This window comes from Pteropus alecto, unplaced genomic scaffold (assembly GCF_000325575.1).
Source record: "Pteropus alecto unplaced genomic scaffold, ASM32557v1 scaffold38, whole genome shotgun sequence".
NCBI lineage: Eukaryota > Metazoa > Chordata > Mammalia > Chiroptera > Pteropodidae > Pteropus > Pteropus alecto.
The window spans coordinates 1,869,537-1,880,210 of record NW_006442512.1 but is presented as its reverse complement, the minus strand read 5'-3'; the positions used below and the strand labels follow the sequence as shown (position 1 = coordinate 1,880,210).

General features: G+C 42.8%; 1 non-coding gene across 1 annotated transcript; it reads left to right on the top strand.

Moving 5' to 3' along the window:
* Positions 1-6,303: 6,303 nt before the first annotated feature.
* Positions 6,304-6,422, top strand: LOC112471727. The gene has a single exon (XR_003043393.1). It is a non-coding gene; the product is annotated as a 5S ribosomal RNA (ribosomal RNA).
* Positions 6,423-10,674: the final 4,252 nt, after the last annotated feature.

The window sequence follows — 10,674 nt, the reverse complement described above, 5'->3', positions numbered from 1 at the left end:
GGGGTCCCACAACGAAGACTCACGCCCCTAGAGAAAGGGCACACCGGGAGAGCCAAGGAGGGGGTGTCTGAACAAGGTTTAACCATTGATTGATATAGGGAAACTGATCGGGATATCCTGGGTCTCCCATGACAATCTTCCAAACATTCCTCACTAAACCCCTGTCAAAAGAACCCTCCGGAGACTAGTTTACATCAAAAGACAGCCACTGAACTTTACACAGGGTTTTTAGTCTGCCTGGAGAAAACTTTATGCCATAGTCAGCTCCTTCTACAAACCCTTCTTTGAAATGTCGCAGGAGACAACCCAAGGGTGTCTTATGTGAACTCAGGCTTCCTCCCATCGCTTGCGTAGAAAACACAAAAGAACAATTACTGGGGTGTAGGTGGACCCAGAGAAGTCCACCACCTACAACCTAGACACGACCAGAGACAATAAACAGAACCCGACAACAGGGCACAGGAGGCGGCATCTCGTTGCCCGGCCATGGTCCGGGAGATATGACTGCGTCCAGTCCCTCCACGGACCACCATTGACCAGTCAACAGAAACAGGAAGGTACCTTTTATCCAGACACCGAGGCTGGAGACATTCCAGATTCCCGTCGGGACCAGGAACAAAGAGCGTGTCCTAAATGTTGCGTCCTTGACGATTGTACTGACCCGTCACAGCATTCAAGGGCCCTGGAATGTCTCAGGTTGGCCACCCCTTTGAATCCGTAACAGGGACAGCAACCGCTTCAGAGGCCCGTCCGGTCTTAGATCCCCAGGCCACTCCCTGAGATCTCACTGGAGCCTCCAAATGTTGTAGCCGCCAGCCCCTGAAATACACACGGACCACCAGAAATCAGTGAGTTATAGGAAATATGCTCTTTATTCAGCTAGCTGGGTCTGCCAGGGATACGCAGACCCCAAATTAAGCAGCCCCGAAATGTAGAGGTACAGGGTTTTTAAGCCCTAAATCCCATTCCTCATTCTGTCCTAAACTCAAAGGTCTATTTTTCTCCTATTCACTACCTGTCAACCCACAGGTCAGGTGTGCAAGCAGGAGTACAGAAGCAGAAAACTTATCGTTAGAATGTTATGTTCCCATGGGCAATAGCCAAGCAGTAATTTTCCAGCCAGCACAGTGAGGAGGGTAGGGGTTCAATTACTTCCTTGTAGAAGGACTTATAAACCTGAAAGGCTCAAACTAGAAGGTCTGGTACATGACCTCTGATACGAATTTGAACATAGGGATTTAGCCCCGTCCCATCAATGCTATGTGTTAGTACTTCCCTGGACTTCCAACAGGGTTCAAGGAGTTGGTTATGATTAGTTCTAATGGATTGCACTTATGTGTGGTGCAGTTAGCATTGGAGAGATGCCCATGGGAGAAGGGAGCTCTAGTATCTAGTAAAAATTCAGTTTTTCCTTCCTGCCATGTCGAGGGTGACCAGAGGCTCCACTGTTGTGATCATGGTGGATTTCTCTAGAACTGGAGCTTGCAAGCGCTTGGGCCTCCATTGTTGGAGGAGAAAGCAGCCCCTTCATGAGAGGCTTGCTATGTGGGGCAAGGGCTTATGAGGTCCACCTCTCCCCGGCTTCCCAGGCTTGAATGGACATTCACCCTTCCAGTGCCCTTCCTTCTGCAGTTTGCACATTGATTATGCGCCAGTCCTGATGATGCTACTCATGGCTGATCAAGATCGAGGCCCTACAGGTCTGCAAGGTTATTGCCTAGGTTCACCTCAAGATGGTCCCTGTATTATGGCAGCTAAAATTTGTGCCTTTTTGTACTCTACTTCCTTCTTTGCCCTGTCCCAGTTATTGGACACCTTAAAGACCTCTGGCACCAAGGCAGCCTGTGGGGGTTAGGTCTAGGCCCCAACTTTTGGAGCTTCCTTTGAATATTATGAAATGTATAGCCAGGATTGTCTGGCTCTCAGACTTTGGGCCACTATTAGTATATTCTCTTAAAGCCCCAGAAAACTGGTTAAGGCAACGTAAAACACAGAAATCATTTTGGTGAAATACGGACTCCTTGTTTACTCAGAAAACTTCCAGAACACCCAAAACTTTCCATAACATCAATAGCAAACCAATAGTCTAAGAAACATTAAAACACAATTCTAATTTTGCATTGGCTTACTTTTGGAATTTAAATTTCCAATCTTGTTTAGCTTAATCCCATAAAATTTCCTCTCAGGATTTCTCCTCACAAACCTTCTATCACTTTCTTCATTCTTTCAGTTTGCTTCTTCTCACTCATTCAGAAATAACCAACTTTAAGACAAACATCTTTCCTTCAATTCCCTTCAAAATAAATCTCCATACTTTATACCTTCTGTTACCAAAAACATATTTTCCTTTCTATCATAATTAGAATTCTTAACTGAACTACCATACTACACATAACACAGACAAATATAGATCAGAGGTCATGCACATACTCTTATTTCCCTATCATCAGTATTTGTAACTCCCCTGAGGATGCATATCTGGTTTCCTCAGGGAGCAATGAAATAGATGGGGTCCCGAGAGAACTCGTTTCCCCCTCAGAGTCTGAGAGTGAAGGGAGAGAAAATTCCTGATTACCAAGATCTTTGGGAAGACGCTCCTATCAGTGGGCCAGCTAATAAGTCTGGGTCTTGGTGAAGGAGCATAGAAGCTGAACTTTTACTGGTGTAGCAGTCTTGGCTTGCCCAGGCTTGCCATTATACCAAGCCACACCTGGCTTGCTCCAGCTTGCCTTTATACCAAGCCATGAGATTAACTTGTTGGTCAATGCATTAAAAGATTGGGGGGTCTACACCCAAGTTGTAGTATTGCTCCTAATTTAGTTAAAATATGTCATCTTAACAAGGGAGTTGGGCAGATTGGAACTATTAAAGACTCTGCTGAAAGATCTAATCTTCAAATTGGCAGGTCAGTGGTGGAGTAAAATGGATGACTTTGCCTTCTCCTATTCCTATGATAATCGTAATTCATGAGGAGGGTTTTCTTGCAAATGCAGGGAAAACAGAATAGGTTGTCCCTGTATCTAAAAGAAATTGAATTTTCTTACCCATTACGTCCAGAGTTATCTGGGGTTCCTCGGTAGTGATGACCACATTCCTGGAAAGAGGATGGCCCTGGGCCTCTTCAGTCACACAGTTTCCGGACCTGGGCTATGAGGGTGTTGGCTGGGCGCCTTCCTCTCTGGAAGTGTGGACAGTCAACTCTCCAATGGCAGGGATTAGTACCGGTTTCTTTGAATGTGCGGCAGGGACTTGGGGGCTTTTCAGTACAGTCCTTTGCCCAATGTCCTACTTTCTTGCATTTGAAGCAAGAACTCAATGTCTCCTTATTCCCCAGTCTCTTAAGAGATGCTTGTAGGGTACCAAGGGCCTGGCCAATTCCAACAGCCATAATCCTGGCTTATTGTTTTTCTTTATTATGTTCTCTTTTTCTCTCTTCAAGATCTTGAGTGTTATAGGCCATGAAAGCCATATATAGTAATTGATTTTGGTTAGTTTGTGGCCCCATTTGCAGCTTTTGAAGCTTGCGTCTGATATCAAGGGCTGACTGTCTAATAAAATGCTGGCCTAACAAAGCTAACCCTGCAGGGGAAGTGGGGTCTATATTGTATACCTCTTAAAGGATTCTCTGGCCAGGTTCTCACCTTTTTCTTGAGTAATGGTTCTAAGCTTCTTATAGTCCACAGCTTTTGTATTCCTTTTTTTTTCATTTTGCCCATGAGGGCCTCTAGAAATTTGGTGCATCTGGCCATTCCCTCTTGGGTATTATAATTCCAATCAGGATCAGCTAATGGTACTACCTCTGTTCTACGGGCATAGCTCTGGGGTTCCTAACAAAGGCCTCATCTGCTTCCTGATAGGCCGCTGTTAGAAGGCGGTCCTTTTCAATGATTGTACAGCAGGTGGCTAAAATAAATTGGATGTCTTTTGCTGACTCTTCTTTGTCCTTTCCTGAGTTGGTTGGGCCACTCAAGCTCACAAAGAGTACGAAGTTTTCCTGGGGTCAACTTGAGCCCATAATCCCTTGAGAAGCCTTTTTTAAAAAAAATTTTCAACATACAATTTAAGACTGTTCGCTGAGAGGAACCTCCCCCCATATTTACCTTAAGGAGCTTCTTAATGGAGGGGGAAAATAGACCTTAAAATTTCAAGAAAATAATTCGACAGAGAGCCCCCATGTCAAAAAAGCCATTTGGAGATAGACAATTCTTAAGCCGAATCAGTAGTTAATTGCCCCCCACCCGTGTATCCTACCCTGTTTCGGTGACACAAAGACAAACAAGGGTGGGTGCCTCCTCCTGAGGAGAGATGACTCAGGTGCTCATCTGGCTGTATCCTGAAGGAGTTGGGGTGACTCTTGGCCGTAGCGGACTCTACTTTGTGACTTACGATCAGATGCTAGTCCAATGCCGCCCTGGATCGTATGCCATACACCATGGAGCTGCAGATGAGCCCACTTGAACTCCATAGCCTTTGAGGGACCTTACAGGTACTCAACAGTGGAGCCACAAATTCATACTTGACCGAGTCAAGTGGGCCAGGCCACTGATACACTCACTTATTCACACACCAGGTTAAAACATTGCCTCCTCACTTTTTGGAAGGCCCTGACCTTTGTCTTTCCCCCTGAGAAGACCCTGACCTGTGTTTTCTAACTGGAGACTTGGAGGTGTTCAAGCTCCTCTTCCATCCGGAGACAGGACCTGACTAGGGTGCTGAGCCCCGGTGCATTACCTTATCCTATAACCATTCCTGGTGAGTTGGTCCATCAATCCTATGAGTTCGGTGAGGGGCTCAGCCAGATTGAGGGCTCGGCTGTCCAGAGAGTCGGATTCTGGTCCAAAAGCGAACCCAGAATGTCACCAGGTGGCACGCCTCCTCGTTCGTCTCGGAGCCCCTCTGCTCCAGCCTGGCCGAGCCACCAGTCCGGCGGCTCAAAGGGCCAGCGTGGTTGGAATCTCGCTGGGGCCTCCAGAAATGTTGCGGAATCAGACCAGCAAGAAACCAAGCACCACTTGGAGAGTTGGAGAACTCAGGTTTATTACGGCTGCAATCCCAGAAGAGCTAGTGCGCTGAAGATCCAGGCCTGAGCTTAGGGGCAGTTTTGCTTTAACATCCGTGCTGTTACAGTGGCATGGACTGATTGGTTGATTTGTCCTCAGACGGGGAGTTTCTATGGGTTACAGGCTCACGCAGGAGTTGCAGAGCATGAGATTTTCAAACAGGAATTTAGGCGATACATCTGTTATCTAGACAGAACAATCAAAGGGGAGGGTGAGTCTTCAGTTGATTTCAAGATCAGTCTGCCCTTCCGCCTATGCCACAAGCATGTCTACAGGAGCAGAACAAAGAGTTGATTACAGGGTTAGCCATCGGAGTGGAAGATTCCTCTTCATCTCTAGTTGTAGTATTTCTGTTGTCTACATCACAGGCAACTTTGCTTGCTGTTTGCTCTGTGTTTCTGTCACAAATTTGATGTGATCGCAAGAGGGATGAACAAAGCCTCTATCATCTACGCCATTTTTTTTCCCTCTCGCATTATAAATTCTAGAATAGTTCTGTTTTCTTGCTTTGGTTTGCTTAGCAATACTCTTGTCATCCATATGTTAGATCTTTGTTGTCTCTTATTAATATTGGTCACTTTTCTCAAAATTTCTCTCTTTCTTCACTTCTTTTTTATCTTTAAGACGTTCTTCCTTTTCACCTTATATTTCTCTTTTACCATTGTCTATTGTATTTATTCCTTCTTGTGTTCATTTTGGTTTAGACTTTATTTTGTGTTGATTTTTTTTCTTTTATTTGAACAAGCCCAATCCCGTCTGATCTCGGAAGCTAAGCAGGGTCAGGCCTGGTTAGTAACTGAGGGACAAAAAAAGTTATAAGGCATATAAAAAACAAATAGCAAAATGACAAGTCTCTCATCAGTAATTACTTCAAGTGTAAATGGGTTAAACTCTCCAATCAAAGCACAGAGATTGGTAGAATGATTAAAAACATGATTCAATCATATGCCATCTACAAGAGATCTGCTTTAGGTTTAAAGACACCAATAGATTGAAAAGGAAAGAATGGAAAAACACTCCATGAAAATAGTAACCAAAAGGGAACAGACAAAACAGATTTTAAATCAAAAGGTTACAAGAGACAAAGAAAAACATCATGAATTAATAAAAGGGTCAAAACAACAAGAAGACACAATTACTGTTGTAAACATTTACATACCTAATAACAGACCATCAAAATACATGAAGCAAAAACTGACAAAATCAAAGAGAGAAATACCTCTATAATAATTTGAGATTTCAAGTCTACGGCCATACTACCCTGAACAAGCCCAATCCCGTCTGATCTCGGAAGGTAAGCAGGGTCAGGCCTGGTTAGTATCTGGATGGGAGACCACCTAGAAATACCAGGTGCCGTAGGCGAAAAAAATAAAAATTTTTAAAAAATAAGGGATTGTAAACTGACAAGGTCCTTGCAATCCGTAAGGTCAACCAAGAGTTACCTCGCCTAAAAAAAATGTAAAAAGTAATAATAATAATGATAATAATAATTTGAGATTTTAGTACTTGACCCTCAATAATGGGTAGAAGAACATCCAGACAAGACAAGTGAGGAAATAGGGTACTTAACACAATAAACCAATAAATTTGGTTAATAAATACAAAAACAACACAATAAACCAAGTTATAAATCTAAAAGACATATAAAGAACACTCCACCCAATAAAAAGAGCATATATATTTTTTGTAAATGAGGATGGGATATTTTCCAGGATAGACCATCTGATAGGCCACAAATTAAGTCTCAGTTGGTATTTAAAAATGGATAACATATAAAGTATCATCTCTGACCACAACAGGATGAAGTTAAAAATCAATAAGAAAGAAAACTGAAAAACACACAAAATTGTGGAAACTAAACTATGTTTTTAAACAAGCAGATCAAAGAAAAACACACAAAGGAAATTACAAAATACAAAGGAAGCAAAAACATAACATACTAAAACTTTTGAGACACAGCAAAAGTGATGCTAAGGGGGAGATTTATAACTATAATCGCTTACATTAAAAAACAAATCTCCTTGGGCAGGAGCAACAAAAGCAAAAAAATGAGAATACAAACCAGAAAGTTTTATCACAGCAAAAGAAACCATCAACAAAATGAAAAGGCAACCAACTGAATGGGAGAAGATATTTACAAATGATATATTGAATAAAGGGTTAATATTCAATAAATATAAAGAACTCATACAACAGAACATCAAAAAAAAAGCAGCCAATTAAAACATGGGCAGAGGACCTGAACAGACATTTCACCAAAGAAGACATACAGATGGCCAACATACACATGAAAAGATACACAATATCACTAAACAGGGAAATGCAAATCAAAACCGCAATGAGGTATCACCTCACATCTGTCAGATGGCTATTATCAAATGACAACAAATAACAAGTGTTGACAGGACATGGAGAAAAGGCAACCTTCGTGCATCGTTGGTGGGATTGTAAATTGGTGCAATTGCTATGGAATACAGTATAGAGGTTCCTCAAAACATTAAAAATAGAACTACTGTACAACCGAGCAATTCCATTTCTAGTATTTATCTGAAAAAAATGAAAACACTAATTCGAAAAAATATATGCAGTCCTCCATTTATTGCAGCCAAAATATGGAATAGCCAGGATATGGAAGCAATCTAGGTGTCCATTGATAGTGGAATGGATAAAGAAAAATTGGTATATGTATATACAATGGAATATTACTTAGCCATAAAAAAATAATGAAATTTTGCCATTTGCAACAACATGGATGGATCTAGAGGGTATTACGCTGAGTGAAATAAGTCAGACAGAGAAAGACAAATACTGTATGATTTTACTTGTATTTGGAATCTAAAAAACAAAACAAACAACCAAAGCAGAAACAGACTCAGAGACACAGTGAACAAATTGATGATTGCCAGAAGGGATGAGTGAAAAAAGGTAAAGGAGATTAAGAGGTATAAACTTCTGGGTATAAAATAAACAAGTCACAAAGATGTAATGTACAGCATAGGAAATATAGTCAATAATATAATAACTTTGTACAGTGATATATGGTTATTAGACTTATGGTGATCATTTCGTAAGGTACATAATGTCAAATCACTATGCTGTACACCTGAAACTAATAGTGTTAAGGATGGAAAATTTTCAAGTGAGCCAACTAGCTAAGTCAGCTACAGGGAAGAAATATCTTTAGATACCAGAAGTTGTCCCACTTGCTTGGGTGTGGTTTAGGAGGTGTATTGTATAAGATATGAAGATGGCCAATGTCTACTTCTTTAATCCACTTACTTGTTAACCAAGGTGTGGTACTAGGTGATGTATTGTGCTAATGGCCAACTTCTGCTTCTGTAATCTGCTTGCTTGCTCTAGGCTTTATAACTGCCTCACTCTCAAACCCCGGGGCTGATCTCCTCTAACCCTGCATGGTAGAGAGTCAGTCGCCTGCCGGCGGCTAATAAAGGCTCATAATTAATCTCAATTGGCTCCCTGGGTCTTAGAATCGTTCGCGCCATAACAATATAATATTATATGTAAATTATACTTTAATTTTAAGAAAATCTTGGCTTTTTTTCCTTATCTTGGTTTTTTCTCTTTGCTTTCTCTAGTCTCTGCCTTCCCCCTTCTTTAATAAACTTTCCTTTTCACTCTACAAAAAAAGATCTTAAGTCAACAACCTAAGTAAAGTTAACTAAGGAACTTAAGGAACTAGAAAAAGAGGAACAAATTAAACCCAAAGTAGGAGAAAGGAGGAAATAATATAGATTATAGTAAAGATAAATAAAATAGAGAAGATAAAGACAATAGAGAAAATCAATAAACCCAAAAGTTGATTCTTTGAAAAGATCAACAAAATTGACAAACCGTTAGTTAGATGACCAAAAAAAAAAGAGAAACCTCAACTTACTAAAATCAGAAATGAAAATGGGGACATTACTTCCAGTTCTACAGATCGCAAAAAGATTCTGAGAGTACTATCAACAATTGTACTCCAATAAATTGGGTAACTTAAATGAAATGGGCAAATTCCGAGAAACACAAAACCTACCAAGAATAAAGCAGAGAAATAGATTTGAATAGACAGCTAACTAGAAAGGAGATTTCATTAGTAACCAAAAATCTACCAACAAAGAAAAGCCCTGTACGTGATGGCTTTACTGGTGAATTCTACCAAATATTTAACAAATAACTAGTAGCAACCTTTTTCAAACTTTTCCAAAAAATTAAAGAGGTGAGATACTTTCTAATTCATTTTACAAGGGCAGGATTACCATGATACTAAAGCCAAAGACACTACAAGGGAAAACTACAGACCAATATGTTCCTTATGAACAGTGATGCAACAATTCTCAACAAAATACTAGCAAACAGAATTCAGCAATTTATTAAAAAGATTATACAAAAGACCAAGTGAGATTTATTCGTGGAATGCATGTATGGTAAAACATGAAAATTGATCAATACACTGTATCAACAAAATGAAGGGAATAAACACACAAGCATCTCAATGTAAAAAAGGCATTGATGTAATTCGAACTCCTTTCAAGTTAAAAAATACTCAACAAACTAGAAGGAAACTACCTCAACATAATAAAAGGAGTCTTCTGAACTATATCCCCCTCTACTTAAAAACGAGTTTGGATTTTCTGAGCACACACCAGCTAGCTGGGGGTAGGCAACTGGGGAAGGGAGAGAAGAGAGGAAGGTAGAGAGGGAGCCAGGCCAAGATGAAAAATGACCAGTGCTCTCACAACAGAACAACGAAGGGGTGCTGAGTGCTCACCACAGTTCATCGACCCTCTGCGCCCTAGCCAACCTCCCTCACACACACACACACCCCACGTCCACCTTAGGAAGATGCATCTTGGTCCTGCTTATAGGCTCTAAGCGGTGTCCATGCAGGCTAGCCTATCCTCTGAGAACCACAGCCTTCAGGGGCCATACCTCTGAGCTGGCCAAGAGCGAGGTTGCCTCCCAAGAGCGAAGTTGCCTCCCAAGAGCGGAGGTGCCGGAGCCCTGGTGGTAGACTTGTCTGTTCCCTCGGAGAGGTCCTCTCCGACTTCTAGGCCAACACTTTCACGGGCTGGGGGAGTGGATCTGAGGCCCTGAGAGGGGACCAGGACTGCTGCGGATCACAGAAGACCACAAGTCTGCCTCGTTCGTGTCTGGTGGCGGGGGAAGGGGTGGCGAACATTCCGCTCGAGGTGGACAGTGCACCCACGTTGGGCAGCGCAGAAGCGAGAAAGGCTGAGAGGGCCGGGGGAGGGGCGGGGTGGGGTCAGGCATTTGACTCCGCCCCTTCGTGCTGGGATCAGCCTGCTGTCGGGTGCTGCTCGTTCAGTCTGGGCTGCTCGCAGCTGTCGCTTCCCGGCTGCGGGATGTCACCGCCTCCACCCGAATGCGCCGCCCTCGGCGTCCGGGGCGCTCGCATTCCTGGCCCGGTGGTTCGGTCCAAGCTCCCGCTGCGGCTGCTACTGCTGCTGCTTTGGGCGGCTGCAGCTACCCAAGGCCACCCGAGGAACGTACCCCGCATCTCCACTGTCTGGAAAGGTAGGTGGAGCCGCGCGGCCGGAGGGGCGCGGGAGCCCACGCCGCGCGGGGCGGGGGCGGAGGGTGTGGCAGGGGG